Source organism: Nicotiana attenuata, unplaced genomic scaffold (assembly GCF_001879085.1).
Source record: "Nicotiana attenuata strain UT unplaced genomic scaffold, NIATTr2, whole genome shotgun sequence".
In the NCBI taxonomy this organism is placed as follows: domain Eukaryota; kingdom Viridiplantae; phylum Streptophyta; class Magnoliopsida; order Solanales; family Solanaceae; genus Nicotiana; species Nicotiana attenuata.
In genome coordinates this window covers 44,583-59,087 of record NW_017675744.1, presented here as the reverse complement: position 1 = coordinate 59,087, position 14,505 = coordinate 44,583, and positions in this window count along the sequence as shown.

The window sequence follows — 14,505 nt, the reverse complement described above, 5'->3', positions numbered from 1 at the left end:
CTCGCCAAATCCAAGAAACTCCGGATCTCTGTAGCTGATGTGGGTCTAGGCCAGTCCTTTAATGCCTCAATCTTTTTAGGATCCACCAAAATACCTTCTACTAATACAACGTGACCCAAGAAGGCAACTGAACTCAACCAAAACTCATATTTCGAAAACTTAGCATATAACTGACTGTCTCTCAGAGTCTGAAGAACAACTCGAAGATGCTGCTCATGCTCCTCTCGGTTGCAAGAGTAGATCAAGATATCATTAATGAAAATAATCACGAAGGAATCCAGATAGGCCTTAAACACCCGGTTCATCAAATCCATAAATGATGCAGGGGCATTTGTCAAACCAAATGATATCACTAGAAACTCATAATGCCCATATCGAGTCTGAAAAACTATCTTAGGGACATCGGATGCCCTAATCCTCAACTGATGGTAGCCAGACCTCAAGTCGATCTTTGAAAACACCTTGGCACCCTAAAGATGATCAAATAAATCATCAATCCTCAGTAATTGATACTTGTTCTTGATGGTGACTTTGTTCAACTGCCGATAATTTATGCACATCCTCATTGATCCATCCTTTTTCTTTACAAACAACACTGGCACACCCCAAGGCGAGACACTGGGCCTAATGAAGCCCTTATCAAGCAAGTCTTGCAACTGCTCCTTCAATTCCTTCAACTTTGGCGGGGCCATGCGGTACGGCGAAATAGAAATGGGCTGAGTGTCCGGAGCCAAATCAATGTAAAAGTCGATATCCCTGTCGGGTGGCATCCCCGGCAGGTCAGTAGGAAATCTCTCTGGAAGCTCCCGAACAACTGGCACAGAATCCATAAAAGGAACCTCAACACTAGAATCACAAACATAAGCCAAATAAGCGAAACAACCCTTCTCGATCATACGCCGAGCCTTTATATAAGAGACAACCCTGCTGGTAGAATGACCAGGAGTCCCTCTCCACTCTAAATGAGGCAACCCCGGCAATGCTAAGGTCACGGTCTTGGCGTGACAGTCCAATATAGCATGATAAGGTGACAACCAATCATCCCCAAAATGACATCGAAATCAACCATATTGAGAAGTAGGAGATCTACTCTAGTCTCAAGACCCCCAATAATAACAACACACGAGTGATAGACACGATCTACAACGATAGAATCCCCTACTAGTGTGGACACATACACGGGAGCACTCAAAGAATCACGAGGCACAACCAAATATAAAGCAAAATAAGATGACACATAGGAGTACGTAGATCCTGGATCAAATAGAACTGAAGCATCCCTACTACAAACCAAAACAGTACCTGTGATAACTGCATAGGAGGACTCAGCCTCAGGCCTGGCTGGGAAAGTATAAAATCGGGGCTGGCCCCACCATCCTGAACCATATCCCTAGGACAACCTCCTGCTGGCTGGCCTCCACATCTAGCGGCCTGGCCTCCACCTCTAATGGCCTGACCTCCACCTCTAGCGGGCTGACCCCTACCTCTGGCTCCTTGACCCCTACCTCTAGCTGGCTGGGCAGGCGGTGCCGGAATCATGGCACGAGAAATCTACTGTTGTGACTGAACACCCACTAATCTCGGACAGGTCCTCTAGACATGCCTAACTCACCACACTCAAAACATCCATTTGATTACTGTGGCTAAGGAAACTGAGACTGATCTTGACGGGCCGGCTGACTGCGATCATAATTCTGAATAGGAGGTCCTCTAATGGGAGATGGCGGTGCACCATAAGCTGGCTACCCTGAAGAAGGCACATAAGGACCACGGCCCCTAAAGCTCCATGGGATGTCTGAAGTTCTGAAAGAAACGGCCTGGGATGATGGCCTCTACCAAAAGTACCTCGACCTCCAGATGAGGCCCTACTGAATCCACCGGAGTGACGAGGCCTCTTGTCAGACCCCTGACCGCTTCCCTGAGCTAAAACTATCTCAACTCGTCTGGCCACATTGGTTGCATCTTGGAAAGAAATCTCACTCCCTATCTCCTTAGCCATCTGCAATATGATAGGCTGAGCAAGTCCCTCAATAAACCTCCTCACCCTCTCTCTCCCGGTGGGAAGTATAAGAAGAGCATGACGGGCCAAATCGACAAATCTGGTCTCGTACTGAGTGACGGTCATTGATCCCTGCTGAAGGCGCTCGAACTACCTCCGATAGTCCTCACTCTGAGTAATAGGAAGATATTTCTCCAAGAATAGCTGAGAGAACTGGTCCCAAGTAAGAGCTAGTGACCCAGCTGGTCTGGCCAAACAATAATCCCTCCACCATTTCTTGGCGGAACCTGACAGACGAAAAGCAGCAAAGTCGACCCCATTGGTCTCCACTATCCCCATGTACCGTAAAACCTCGTGTCAACTATCCAAATAGTCCTGGGGATCCTCTGAGGATGTACCGCCATAAGTAGTGGTGAAAAGCTTGGTAAACCTGTCCAACCTCCACAAAGCATCAGAAGACATAGCTAATCTGTCACCGGTCTGTGCTATAACACCCGGTGGAACTAACCCAACTGGCTTAGCTGCTGGAGTGTGAAACTGAGGAGACATCTGCTCCGAAGTGTGAGTAGCGGGAGTTTGTGCTCCTCTCCTAGCCCGAGAGACGGCTGGTGCTACAGGAAGCATACCGGCCTGGGTAGCACTCTCCATAAGGACCACTAGACGGACCAAAGCATCCTGAAGTACCGGGGTATGAACCCCTCTGGAACCTGAGTTGGCCTTGCTGGAACAGTCTGGGCCGGAGCCTCCTCATCAAACTCTATCTGAGGCTCTGCCGCTGGTGCTGCTGCTTGAGCTCTAGGTTGTGCCCTACCCCTGCCTCGTCCTTTAGCAAGGCCTTGGCCTCGTCCTCTGCCCCGCGTAGGAGCTGCCACTGGGGGCTTAGGTTGTTGATCACCTGATGAAGCGGTGCGTGTTCTCGTCATCTGTGAAAGAACAGAGTAGAGAGTTCAATTAGCATTGAGAGATCAAATCGTACGACAGAGATGAATAGAAGTGAAATTGATCCTAACTCTGTAGGCTCTAGGGATAAGCACCGACGTCTCCGTACCGATCCCTCAGACACTACCTAGCTTGTTCGTGAATTGTGAGACCTAGGCAACCTAGAGCTCTGATACCAACTTGTCATGACCCAAATTTCCTACCGTCGGGACCGTGATGGCGCCTAACATCGAACTCGCTAGGCAAGCCAACGTTAGAATTTTTGTTCACCTTTTTCCTTTACTTTTTATAATTGAAATTTAACAAAACTGAATCAACGGAATTAAATGCGGAAGTACATAATTAACTAATTATCTTTATACTATTAATAGAAAAACCGAAATAGTTACCACCAGAAACTAGTGTCACTACTCATGAAAATTCTATGAATACTATAAGTAAGGGTTCGAAAGAAAAATACATCTGTCTCGAAAGAAACTAAAAATAGAAATGAGGAAAACGTAGGAGGGGACGCCAAGGCCTGCGGACGCCTACAGGGCTACCTTGGGTCTCCTGAGTGAAGTATCAGCAACCGACCTCTCGATCAGCCACTACCAGCTCCGAAATCTGCACAGAAAGTGCATAGTGCAGTATCAGTACAACCGACCCTATGTATTGGTAAGTTGTGACGACCCGGCCAGTCGTCTAATGAGTAACCGCTCCATTTTCCCCCATTTATGCTTCTTATTGCTTTAGTATTTGGTTGATATGTGATCGGGTTGTTTGGCTCGGGTTTGGAAAGCTTAAGTTGGAAAAGTCAGCCGGATGTTGACTTATGTGTTAGAGGGCTCGGATGGGAGTTCCGATGGTTTGGATAGCTTCGAGAGATGATTTTGGACTTAGGAGCATGATCGGAATGTGTTTTGGAGGTCCGGAGTAGATTTAGGCTTAAATTGGCAAAATTGAGTTTTTGCCGTTTTCCGGTTGATAGGTGAGAATTTTATATAGGGGTCGGAATGGAATTCTGGAAGTTGCAGTAGCTCCGTTATGTCATTTGGGATGTGTGTGCAAAACTTCAGGTCATTTGGACGTGGTTCGGTTGTTTTTTTATCAAAAGCGTAATTTAAAAGATTTTGGAATTCTTAGGCTTGAATCCGATGCGAATTTGGTGTTTTGACGTTGTTTTGAGCGTTCCGAAGGTTGGAACAAGTTTGAATGATGTTATGGGATATGTTGGCATGTTTGGTTGAGGTCCCGGGGGCCTCGGATGAGTTACTGGTGGTCAATCGGACCATTTCATGTTGTTGAGAATTGCAGAAAAACTGTTGAAATGTTGCAGAGAATTAGACCTTCGCGTTCATGAGTAGGTCCTCGCGTTCGCGGAGGGTTAGCTGGTGAAGGCTGAGCTTTTAGCCTTCGCGTTCGCGAGGAAGGCTCCGCGTTCACGAAGGGCTAGGTGTCTAGGCATCGCGATCGCGAGAAGGGGAGCGCATTCGCGTAGAGGAAGTTGGGCAGCTGAGTTTCAGGGTGTTTGTTCATCGCGTTCGCGAGAGAAGGAGCGCGATCGCGAAGGGTCAAGCTGAGGAGCCATCGCTTTCGCAAGTGGCTAGTCGCGATCCGAAGAGGAATTTTTGGTCAAAGTTGGTTTGTGCTTCGCGAACGCGAGGCGTTGACCGCGTTCGCGAAGAAGGGTTTTAAGGCCTGGGCAGAATGTTTTAAAAAGGCTATTCCGTGACTTTGAACCTAACTTCCACCATTTTTGAGCAATTTTGGAGCTTTTTGAAGAGGATTGAAGAGGGATTCAAGGGGAAACACTTGGAGGTAAGATTTTCGGACTTAATACTCAATTCTACTGTGGATTCTACCTAATTAATCATGGAATTTAAGCCTAAATTGAATAAACTAGGGCTTGGAAACTTAGACCTAAACTTGAGGATTTAGAGGACCATTTGTGGTCGGATTTTGGAACTTTTGATATGTATGAACTCGTGGGGAGATAAGGAATCTAATGATTTAAATTTTATCGAATTCCGAGACGTGGGCCCGGGGGTCGGGTTTTGGTAATTTCGGAAATTGCATGTGTTTTCAATTGTTTTCGAGTGGTATTGGTCCTTTTAGCATTTTTTGATGATTACGTTCTGATTTTGGTAGATTCGGAGCATCCGGAGGTCGATTCGAGGGGAAAAGGCATCGCGAGCTAGATTTTGGGTCGGATTGAGGTGAGTAATAATTTTAAATGATGTCCTGAGGGTAAGAAACCCCGGATTTCACAGCGTTTGGCTATGTTGAGGTGACACTCGCGTTAGATGACGAGCGTAGGGTCGTGCACCATTGGGGATTGTGACTTAGTCCATCCCGAATGACTGTTTTACTGCATATTTGATAGCTAATGGTTTGATATTATTATGTTTTGGGCTATATGCCATATTTGGGCTTCGTACCAACTGTTTGGACCCTTAGGGGATCTTTACTAATATTTTCCCTCACCGTTTGATTTCACACTTATGCTCAGTCATGCCATATTTTACTGTTTTCAAAACTCAGTCATGTTACTCTATTTTCAACACTTTAAAAGATATTTTGAGCTGAGCATCATGTTTACTATTTCCCGAAGGGTTTATAAGATTCTGACTGAGTAAGGCCGATGGCCTGTATTGTGAGGTTACTTTTGGGTCAGGCTGCACGCCGCAGCGGTGATATACTGAGTTTGATAATAAGGTCGAGGGCCTCAGATTGTATGCCACGAGGTGGGTTGTGATTGATATGAGGCCGAGAGCCTGTTTATGATGCCACGAGATGGCTTGATACTGCGCTTAGGCCGTAAGGGGCCCCTCCCGGAGTCTGTACACCCCCAGTGAGCGTGGGTACCCATTGAGATATGAGATATAGCCCGAGGGGCTGGTATTGTTCTGTGATATTGCCCGAGGGGCCAATTCTGTTGTTACTTTGCCCGAGGGGCAGCTCTTATGTGATTACCATTTCTAGTTGTTTTTCCTATATATTGTTTGACTGCTTAAAAGGTGTTTTATGAGATTTCACTTTTTATTTATGTTTACTGATTTTATCCTGCCTCTATAGCTTATTGTTGTGTTTAACGTGATTTTGTATCAGTCAGTCTTCATTTATTGTTATTACTCTCTGAGTTGGAGTACTCACTTTTCTCTCTGCACCCCTGGTGTGCAGATTTGGGCGCTACAGGTCCTGCTACTGAGGGTTGATAGTTCCCAGAGATCTTCGGAGATTTACTAGGTAGTTGCTTGGCGTTCGCGGCCCAGTGTTTCTCCCTCATACATTACTTCTGTTCCTAGTTCTGGATTTTGTAATAGACTGTGTAGTCCCTTTTCCCACTTTTTGAGACTTATGTTAGATGCTCATGGTTGGTGACACCCCGATGTCGGGCTGTGTTGGTTTTAGTTTCGCAATTTGTACTGTTCACTGTTTATTTTGGGATTTTAATTTTGTCAAAGACTTAGTAATCATTATTTTAATTGCTTAAAGTGAATTGGAAGTGTGTCGGCTGGCCTTGTCTTCACGAGAGGTGCCATCACGACCGGGTCCGGGTTTAGGGTCGTGAAAAGTTGGTATCAGAGCCTAGGTTACATCAGTCTCACGAGTCATGAGCATGTTTAGTAGAGTCTCGCGGATCAGTACGGAGACGTCTGTATTTATCCTCGAGAGGCTGTAGAACCTTTAGGAAAATTCCATATTCTTGAAATTCTTGTCGTGCGAATTTGTTGATCCGAGTACTAAACTTCTGTTATTCTATTCTCTCATAGATGGTGAGGACACGAGCGACCGGTCAGGATGGACGACCACCAGTACTACCAGCTAGAGCCACTAGAGGCCGGGGACGCGGTCGAGGCCGTGGTAGGGAAGAGGTGCAGCCCACACAGCAGCTGGGGCAGCACCTGTAGATCCACCAGCCGCCCCAGTTCAGGAGTAGGTCCCAGTTGTGGACACTCCAGTAGCACCAACTCAGGCACCAGCTGTGCCCATTATGATTCCGGGTCTTAAGGAGACTTTGGCCCAGATTTGACAGTATGTATGAGTCTTTCTCAGGCGGTAGCGGTCTCTACTGCCGCAGCCACTTCTCAAGCACGGGGAGGCTCTCAGACTCCCGCCGCCCGCACACCCGATCAGGTGGTTTAGGGTTCGCAGACACCAGAGGCACCACTAGCCCAGCTGGTGGCAGCTGCTCAGGGTTACGTAGATCCAGTTATTCCAGAGGATGAGCAACGCGGATTGGAGAGATTTGGCAGACTCCAGCCTCCTACTTTCAGTAGTGCTGAGGGCAAGGATGCTCAGGGCTTCTTAGACAGATGTTAAAGGATTCTTCGCACCGCGGGTATTCTAGAGACCAGCGGGGTTGCATTCACGACCTTTCAGTTTACCAGAGCTGCCTTCACTTGGTGGGAGGCATATGAGAGGCGTAGGCCAGTTGGTTCGGCACCTCTCACTTGGCAGTAGTTCTCCGCTCTATTTTTGGAGAAGTATGTTCCATAGCCCCTTGGGAGGAGCTGCATAGGCAGTTCGAGTGGTTGAGACAGGGGGATATGACTGTTGCTCAGTATGAGATGAGGTTCTCAGAGTTAGCTCGACATGCTATTTGGCTGGTTGCTACAGAGAGAGAGAGGATAATGAGGTTTGTTGATGTCCTCACCTACCAGCTTCGGGTTCTCATGACTAGGGAGAGAGTGTTAGGTGCTACGTTTGAGGAGGTTGTGGATATTGCTCGTGAGATTGAGTCAGTTCTTCGCCAGGAGTGCGAGGAGAGGGAGGCTAAGAGGCCTCGAGGTCATGGTAGTTTTGGGGGCGCTCCTTCGAGGGGCTAGTATCATCACGGCAGAGTCCGTCAGTTGAGGCATGCTCAGTCAGCTCGCCCAGGTTATTGTGGGGCATCATCAGGCCATGATTCTCACGGTTCTCATCAGGGTCATTCCTCACTCAGTGCACTTCCAGCCCAGGGTTCGTCCCGTGCTTCATCAGTTCATGATTCTTCTACACCAGGTGCATCAGCTAGTCATTTCGATGCTAGGGGTTCCCATCAGTCCCCATCTCCAGCACCCAGGAGTTGCTATGAGTATGGAGAGATGGGTCACATGTGGAGGCAGTGTCGTCGCCGTCTTGGGGGTTCATCCCAGCAGAGGGGTCAGCCATCAGCCTTAGCCCCAACCGCTTCACCACCCACCCAACCAGCTAGGGGTGGAGGATAGTCATCTAGGGGTCGCCCCAGAGGGGGAGGTCGATCCGGTGGTGGTCAGGCCCGCTTCTATGCACTTCCAGCTAGGCCCGATGTGATTGCTTCAGATGCGGTGATTACAGGTATTATCTCAGTCGGCCGCAGGGATGCTTCTGTGTTATTTGACCCTGGTTCTACTTTCTCTTATGTGTCATCTTATTTTTCCCATTATTTGGATATGCCCTGCGAGTCCCTCGTTTCTTCTGTTGATGTCTCTACATCGGTGAGCGATACAGTTGTGGTAGACCGTGTGTACCGGTCGTGTGTTGTGTCTATTGGGGGTTTGGAGACCCGAGTGGATCTATTGTTGTTATGCATGGTGGACTTCGATGTTATTTTGGGCATGGACTGGTTATCTCCGTGCCGGGCTATTCTGGACTGTCATGCCAAGATAGTGACGTTAGCTATGCCTGGTGTGCCACGGATTGAGTGGCGAGGTTCGACCGATTATGTTCCCAGCAGGGTGATTTCTTTCTTGAAAGCGCGGCGTATGGTTGGGAAAGTTTGTCTTTCGTATCTAGCTTTTCTGAGGGATATCAGTGCAGAGACTCCCGGTATTGATTTTGTTCAAGTTGTGAGGGATTTTCCCGATGTGTTTCCTGCAGACCTGCCGGGCATGCCACCGGACAGGGATATTGATTTCGGTATTGATCTGGTGCCAGGTACTCAGCCCATTTCGGTTCCTCCGTATCGTATGGCACTAGTGGAGTTGAAGGAGTTAAAGGAGCAGCTTCAGGAACTCCTTGACAAGGGGTTCATTCGTCCTAGTGTGTCACTGTGGGGTGCGCCGGTTCTTTTTGTAAAGAAGAAGGATGGCACGATGAGAATTTGCATTGATTACAAGTAATTGAACAAGGTAACAATTAAGAACAAGTATGCTTTGCCTCGTATCGATGATTTGTTCGACCAGCTTCAGGGAGCGAGAGTGTTCTCCAAGATTGATCTCCGTTCGAGTTATCACCAGTTGAAGATCAGGGACTTAGATATTCTTAAGAGAGCTTTCAAGACCCGACATGGTCATTATGAGTTCTTGGTGATGTCTTTCGGGCTGACCAATGCCCTAGCAGCGTTCATGCATTTGATGAACAGCGTGTTCCGGCCGTATCTCGACTCGTTTGTCATAGTCTTCATTGATGATATTCTGGTATACTCGCGTAGTCAGGAGGAGCACGCGGAGCATTTGAGAGTGGTGTTGCAGAGATTGAGAGAGAAGAAGCTTTATGCAAAGTTCTCCAAATGTGAGTTTTGGCTCAGTTCAGTGGCTTTCTTGGGGCACCTGGTGTCCAGCGAGGGTATTCAGGTTGACCCGAAGAAGATAGAGGCGGTTCAGAGTTGGCCCAGACCGTCCTCAACCATAGAGATTCGCAGTTTTCTTGGTTTGGCGGGTTATTATCGCCGGTTTGTTCAGGGATTTTCATCTATTGCATTGCCCTTGACCAATTTGACTCAGAAGGGTGTTTCATTTTAGTGGTCTGATGAGTGTGAGGAGAGCTTTCAGAAGTACAAGACTGCCTTGACCACAGCTCCAGTGTTAGTGTTGCCATCAGCTTCAGGTTCTCATACCATGTATTGTGATGCTTCGAGAGTTGGTATTGGGTGTGTTCTGATGCAGGAGGGTAAATTTATTGCTTATGCTTCTCATCAGTTGAAGCCTTATGAGAAGAACTACCGCGTTCATTATTTGGAGTTGGCTGCCATTGTACATGCATTGAGGATTTGGAGGCATTATTTATATGGTGTGTCCTATGAGGTGTTTACTAACCATCGTAGCCTCCAGCACTTGTTCAAGCAGAAGGATCTCAATTTGAGGCAACGGAGGTGGTTGGAGTTGCTAAAGGATTATGACATTACTATCTTGTATCATCTGGGGAAGGCCAATGTGGTGGCCAATGCTTTGAGCCGAAAGGCGGTGAGTATGGGGAATTTGGCATATATTCCAGTTGGGAGAGACCTCTCGCAGTTGATGTGCAGGCTTTGGCCAGTCGGTTTGTGAGGTTGGATATTTCGGAGCCCAGTCAGGTATTGGCTTATGTGAGTTCTCGGTCTTCCTTATATGAGCGCATCAGAGAGTGCCGGTATGATGACCCTCATTTGCTTGTCCTCAAGGATAGAGTTCAGCATGATGATGCCAAGGATGTGACTATCGGTGATGATGGGGTGTTGAGGATGCAGTGCCGGATATGTGTGCCCAATGTAGATGGGCTTCGGGAGTTGATTCTTGAAGAGGCCCATAGCTCGCGGTATTCCATTCATCCGGGTGCCGCGAAGATGTATCAGGATCTGAGACAGCATTATTGGTGGAGAAGAATGAAGAAAGACATTATGGGATTTGTAGCTCGGTGTCTCAATTGTCAGCAAGGTAAATATGAGCATCAGAGACCGGGTGGCTTGCTTCAGCGGATGGATATTCCAGAGTGTAAGTGGGAGCAGATCGCACTTCATTCCTATCTGTACTACTTACTCTTCAGAGCGGTTGGTAGAGATATATATCCTGGAGATTGTTCGTTTGCATGGTGTCGCAGTTTCCATCATTTCAGATCGGGGCACTCAGTTTACTTCACAATTTTGGAGGTTTGTACAGCGAGAGTTGGGTACTCAGGTTGAGTTGAGCACCGCTTTTCACCCTCAGACGGGCGGGCAGTCCGAGCGCACTATTCAGATATTGGAGGATATGTTACGCGCTTGTGTCATTGATTTTGGAGGGTCATGGGATCAGTTTCTACCTCTCGCAGAGTTTGCTTATAATAACAGCTACCAGTCGAGTATTCAGATGGCTCCATATTAGGCTTTGTATGGGAGGCGGTGTAGATCTCCAATTGGTTGGTTTGAGCCGGGCGAGGCTAGGCTATTTGGTACAGGATGCTTTAGACAAGGTGAAGGTGATTCAGGAGAGACTTCGTACAGTGCAGTCGAGACAAAAGAGCTATGCGGACCGGAAGGTTCGGGATGTGCCCTACATGGTTGGTGAGAAGGTCTTGTTGAAGGTTTCACCCATGAAAGGTGTTATGAGATTTGGAAAGAAGGTTAAATTGAGTCCGCGGTTCATTGGGCCTTTTGAGGTACTTCGTAGGATTGGGGAGGTGGCTTATGAGCTTGCTTTGCCACCCAGCTTGTCGAGTGTGCATTCGGTATTTCATGTTTCTATGCTTCGGAAGTATATTGGGGATCCGTCTCATGTGCTAGATTTCAGCACGGTTCAGTTGGAGGGTGATCTGACTTATGACGTGGAGCCAGCAACTATTTTGGAGCGTCAGGTTCGAAAGTTGAGATCAAAAGATATAGCTTCAGTGAAAGCGCAGTGGAGAGGTCGGCCCGCGGAGGAGGCTACCTGGGAGACCGAGCGGGAGATGAGGAGCAGATATCCTCACTTATTTGAGGCTTCAGGTATGTTTCTTGACTCGTTCGAGGATGAACGTTTGTTTAAGAGGGGGAGGATGTGACGACCCGGCCGGTCGTCTCATGAGTTACTGCTTCGTTTTCCCCCATTTCTGCTTCTTATTGCTTTATTATCGGTTTTATATGTGATCGGGTTGGTTGGCTCGGGTTCGGAAAGGTTTTGAGAGGTTTGAGACACTTAGTTTCTTTTAAGAAATCTTAAGTTGGAAAAGTCAACTGGATGTTAACTTATGTGTTAGAGGGCTCAGATGTGAGTTCTGATGGTTGCGATAGCTTCGGAAGATGATTTGGGACTTAGGAGCGTGATCGGAATGTGTTTTGGAGGTCCGGAGTAGATTTAGGCTTGAATTGGCGAAATTGAGTTTTTGGCGTTTTCCGGTTGATAGGTTTTCCAGTTCCGGTAACTCCATTATGTCATTTGGGATGTGTGTGCAAAATTTCAGGTCATTTGGACGTGGTTTGGTTGGGTTTTTTTATCAAAAGCGTAATTTAGAAGATTTTGGAATTCTTAGGCTTGAATCCGATGCGAATTTGGTGTTTTGATGTTGTTTTGAGTGTTCCGAAGGTTGGAACAAGTTTGAATGATGTTATGGGATATGTTGGCATGCTTGGTTGAGGTCCCGGGGGCCTCGGGTGAGTTTAGGGGTGGTCAATCGGACCATTTCATGTTGTTGAGAATTGCAGAAAAACTGTTGAAATGTTGCAGAGAATTAAACCTTCGCGTTCGCGAGTAGGTCCTCGTGTTCGCGAAGGGTTAACTGGTGAAGGCTGAGATTTTAGCCTTTGCGTTCACGAGGAAGGCTCCGCGTTCGCGAAGGGCTGGGTGTCTAGGCATCGCGATCGCGAGAAGGGGAGCGCGTTCGCGTAGAGGAAGTTGGGCAGCTGAGTTTCAGGGTGTTTGTTTATCGCGTTCGCGAGAGAAGGAGCGCGATCGCGAAGGGTCAAGCTGAGGAGCCATCGTGATCGCGAAGAGGAATTTTTGGTCAAATTTAGTTTGTGCTTCGCGAACGCGAGGCGTTGACCGCATCCGCGAAGAAGGGTTTTAAGGCATGGGCAGAATGTTTTAATAAGGCTATTCCGCGACTTTGAACCTAACTTTCCACCATTTTTGAGTGATTTTGGAGCTTTTTGAAGACGATTGAAGAGGGATTCAAGGGGAAACACTTGGAGGTAAGATTTTCGGACTTAATACTCGATTCTAATGTGGATTCTACCTAATTAATCATGGAATTTAAGCGTAAATTGAAGAAACTAGGGCTTGGAAACTTAGACCTAACTTGAGGATTTGGAGGACCATTTGTGGTCGGATTTTGGAACTTTTGATATGTATGAACTCATGGGGAGATAAGGAATCTAATGATGTAAATTTAGCGAATTCCGAGACGTGGGCCCAGGGGTCGGGTTTTGGTAATTTCGGGAATTGCATTGTTTTTCGATTGTTTTCGAGTGGGATTGGTCCCTTTAGCATATTTTGATGATTGCATTGTGATTTTGGTAGATTCGGAGCATCCGGAGGCCGATTCGAGGGGCAAAGGCATCGTGAGCTAGATTTTGGGCCGAATTGAGGTGAGTAATGATTTTGAATGATGTCCTGAGGGTATGAAACCCCGGATTACACAGCGTTCGGCTATGTTAAGGTGACACACACGTAGATGACGATCGTGGGTCGAGCACCGTTGGGGATTGTAACTTAGTCCATCCCGAATGACCGTTTTACTGTGTATTTGATAGCTAATGGTTTGATATTATTATGTTTTGGGATAAATGCCATATTTGGGCTTCGTACCAACTGTTTGGACCCTTAGGGCATCATTAGTGATATTTTTCCTCACTATTTGATTTCATACTTGTGCTCAGTCATGCCATATTTTAGTGTTTTCAAAACTCAGCCATGTTACTCTGTTTTAAACACTTTAAAAGATATTTTGAGCTGAGCATCATGTTTACTGTTGAATACGAAACCCAGCCGTTCTACCAATATTGCAACAGTTTATAATATGTCAAAAAGAAAATACGGAATGAAATAGGACAGTAACTTGCATTAAATGAATACGAAACCCAGCCGTTCTACCAATATTGTAACACCCCGTAAATTCGGCTTAGGTATAAATGAGTTAAAGGAGTAGTAAGGTTATATTTTGTACATGTGAAGTCCCATCGGGATGATTACGGGTAAAATAGTTGTTTTAAAATCAAGATGGAAAGTGAGGTGCATAAGATTTGACAAAATCGACTAAGTTTGCAGAAGGTCTGTCTTCCAGTAGGGTTTACTGAAAATGTGTAAGGAATTTTGGAAAACTCAAAGCACTAAAGTTGTAGGCCTTTGAAATAGCTTTCCAACGATATATTATGGAGCCTGAACGGATCTGTGTGCAAAATGTTATGCGTGTTTTACAGAACAGTATGCGATATGCACGCCCTGTAGCGCGCCGCTAGCGCGACCGCGCTAATTTTGAGGCAGTGTTACTGCCGTTTTGTGCGGTCAGTAGTGCGGGCAGGTCTTCAGGTGCGCGGGCGCGCTCGTGGGGGGTCGTTTTAAAGCCATATTTCGTCCCCCACAGCCCCAAAACATAAAAACTTGCTCTAGAAAGGAAAACTCTAAAAAACCTAACTCCTTAAGGGTCCCTCCACCACCCAAGGTAAGTTCTAATGGTGATTCTAAGTTACTTTAAATTTTCCAACATCTTATTAACATGGGTAAACCCTCTATATCATTAGGTATTCGATTGGGACACCATTGTTGAGAGAAGAAATCCTATAACTCGAATTCAAGAAGATTGAACGTCAAAAAGGTAATGTCTTCACCCTCTAATTGATTCTAGCATTGGTTTAATGATTATAAACCCTAATTCATGAGATATGAGTTGATGGGTTTGATAGAAAAGAATGAACAATTATAGGATTGGGTTGTTGATTGTTGATTATTGATTAAAGATATCGTTTATCTTATGGG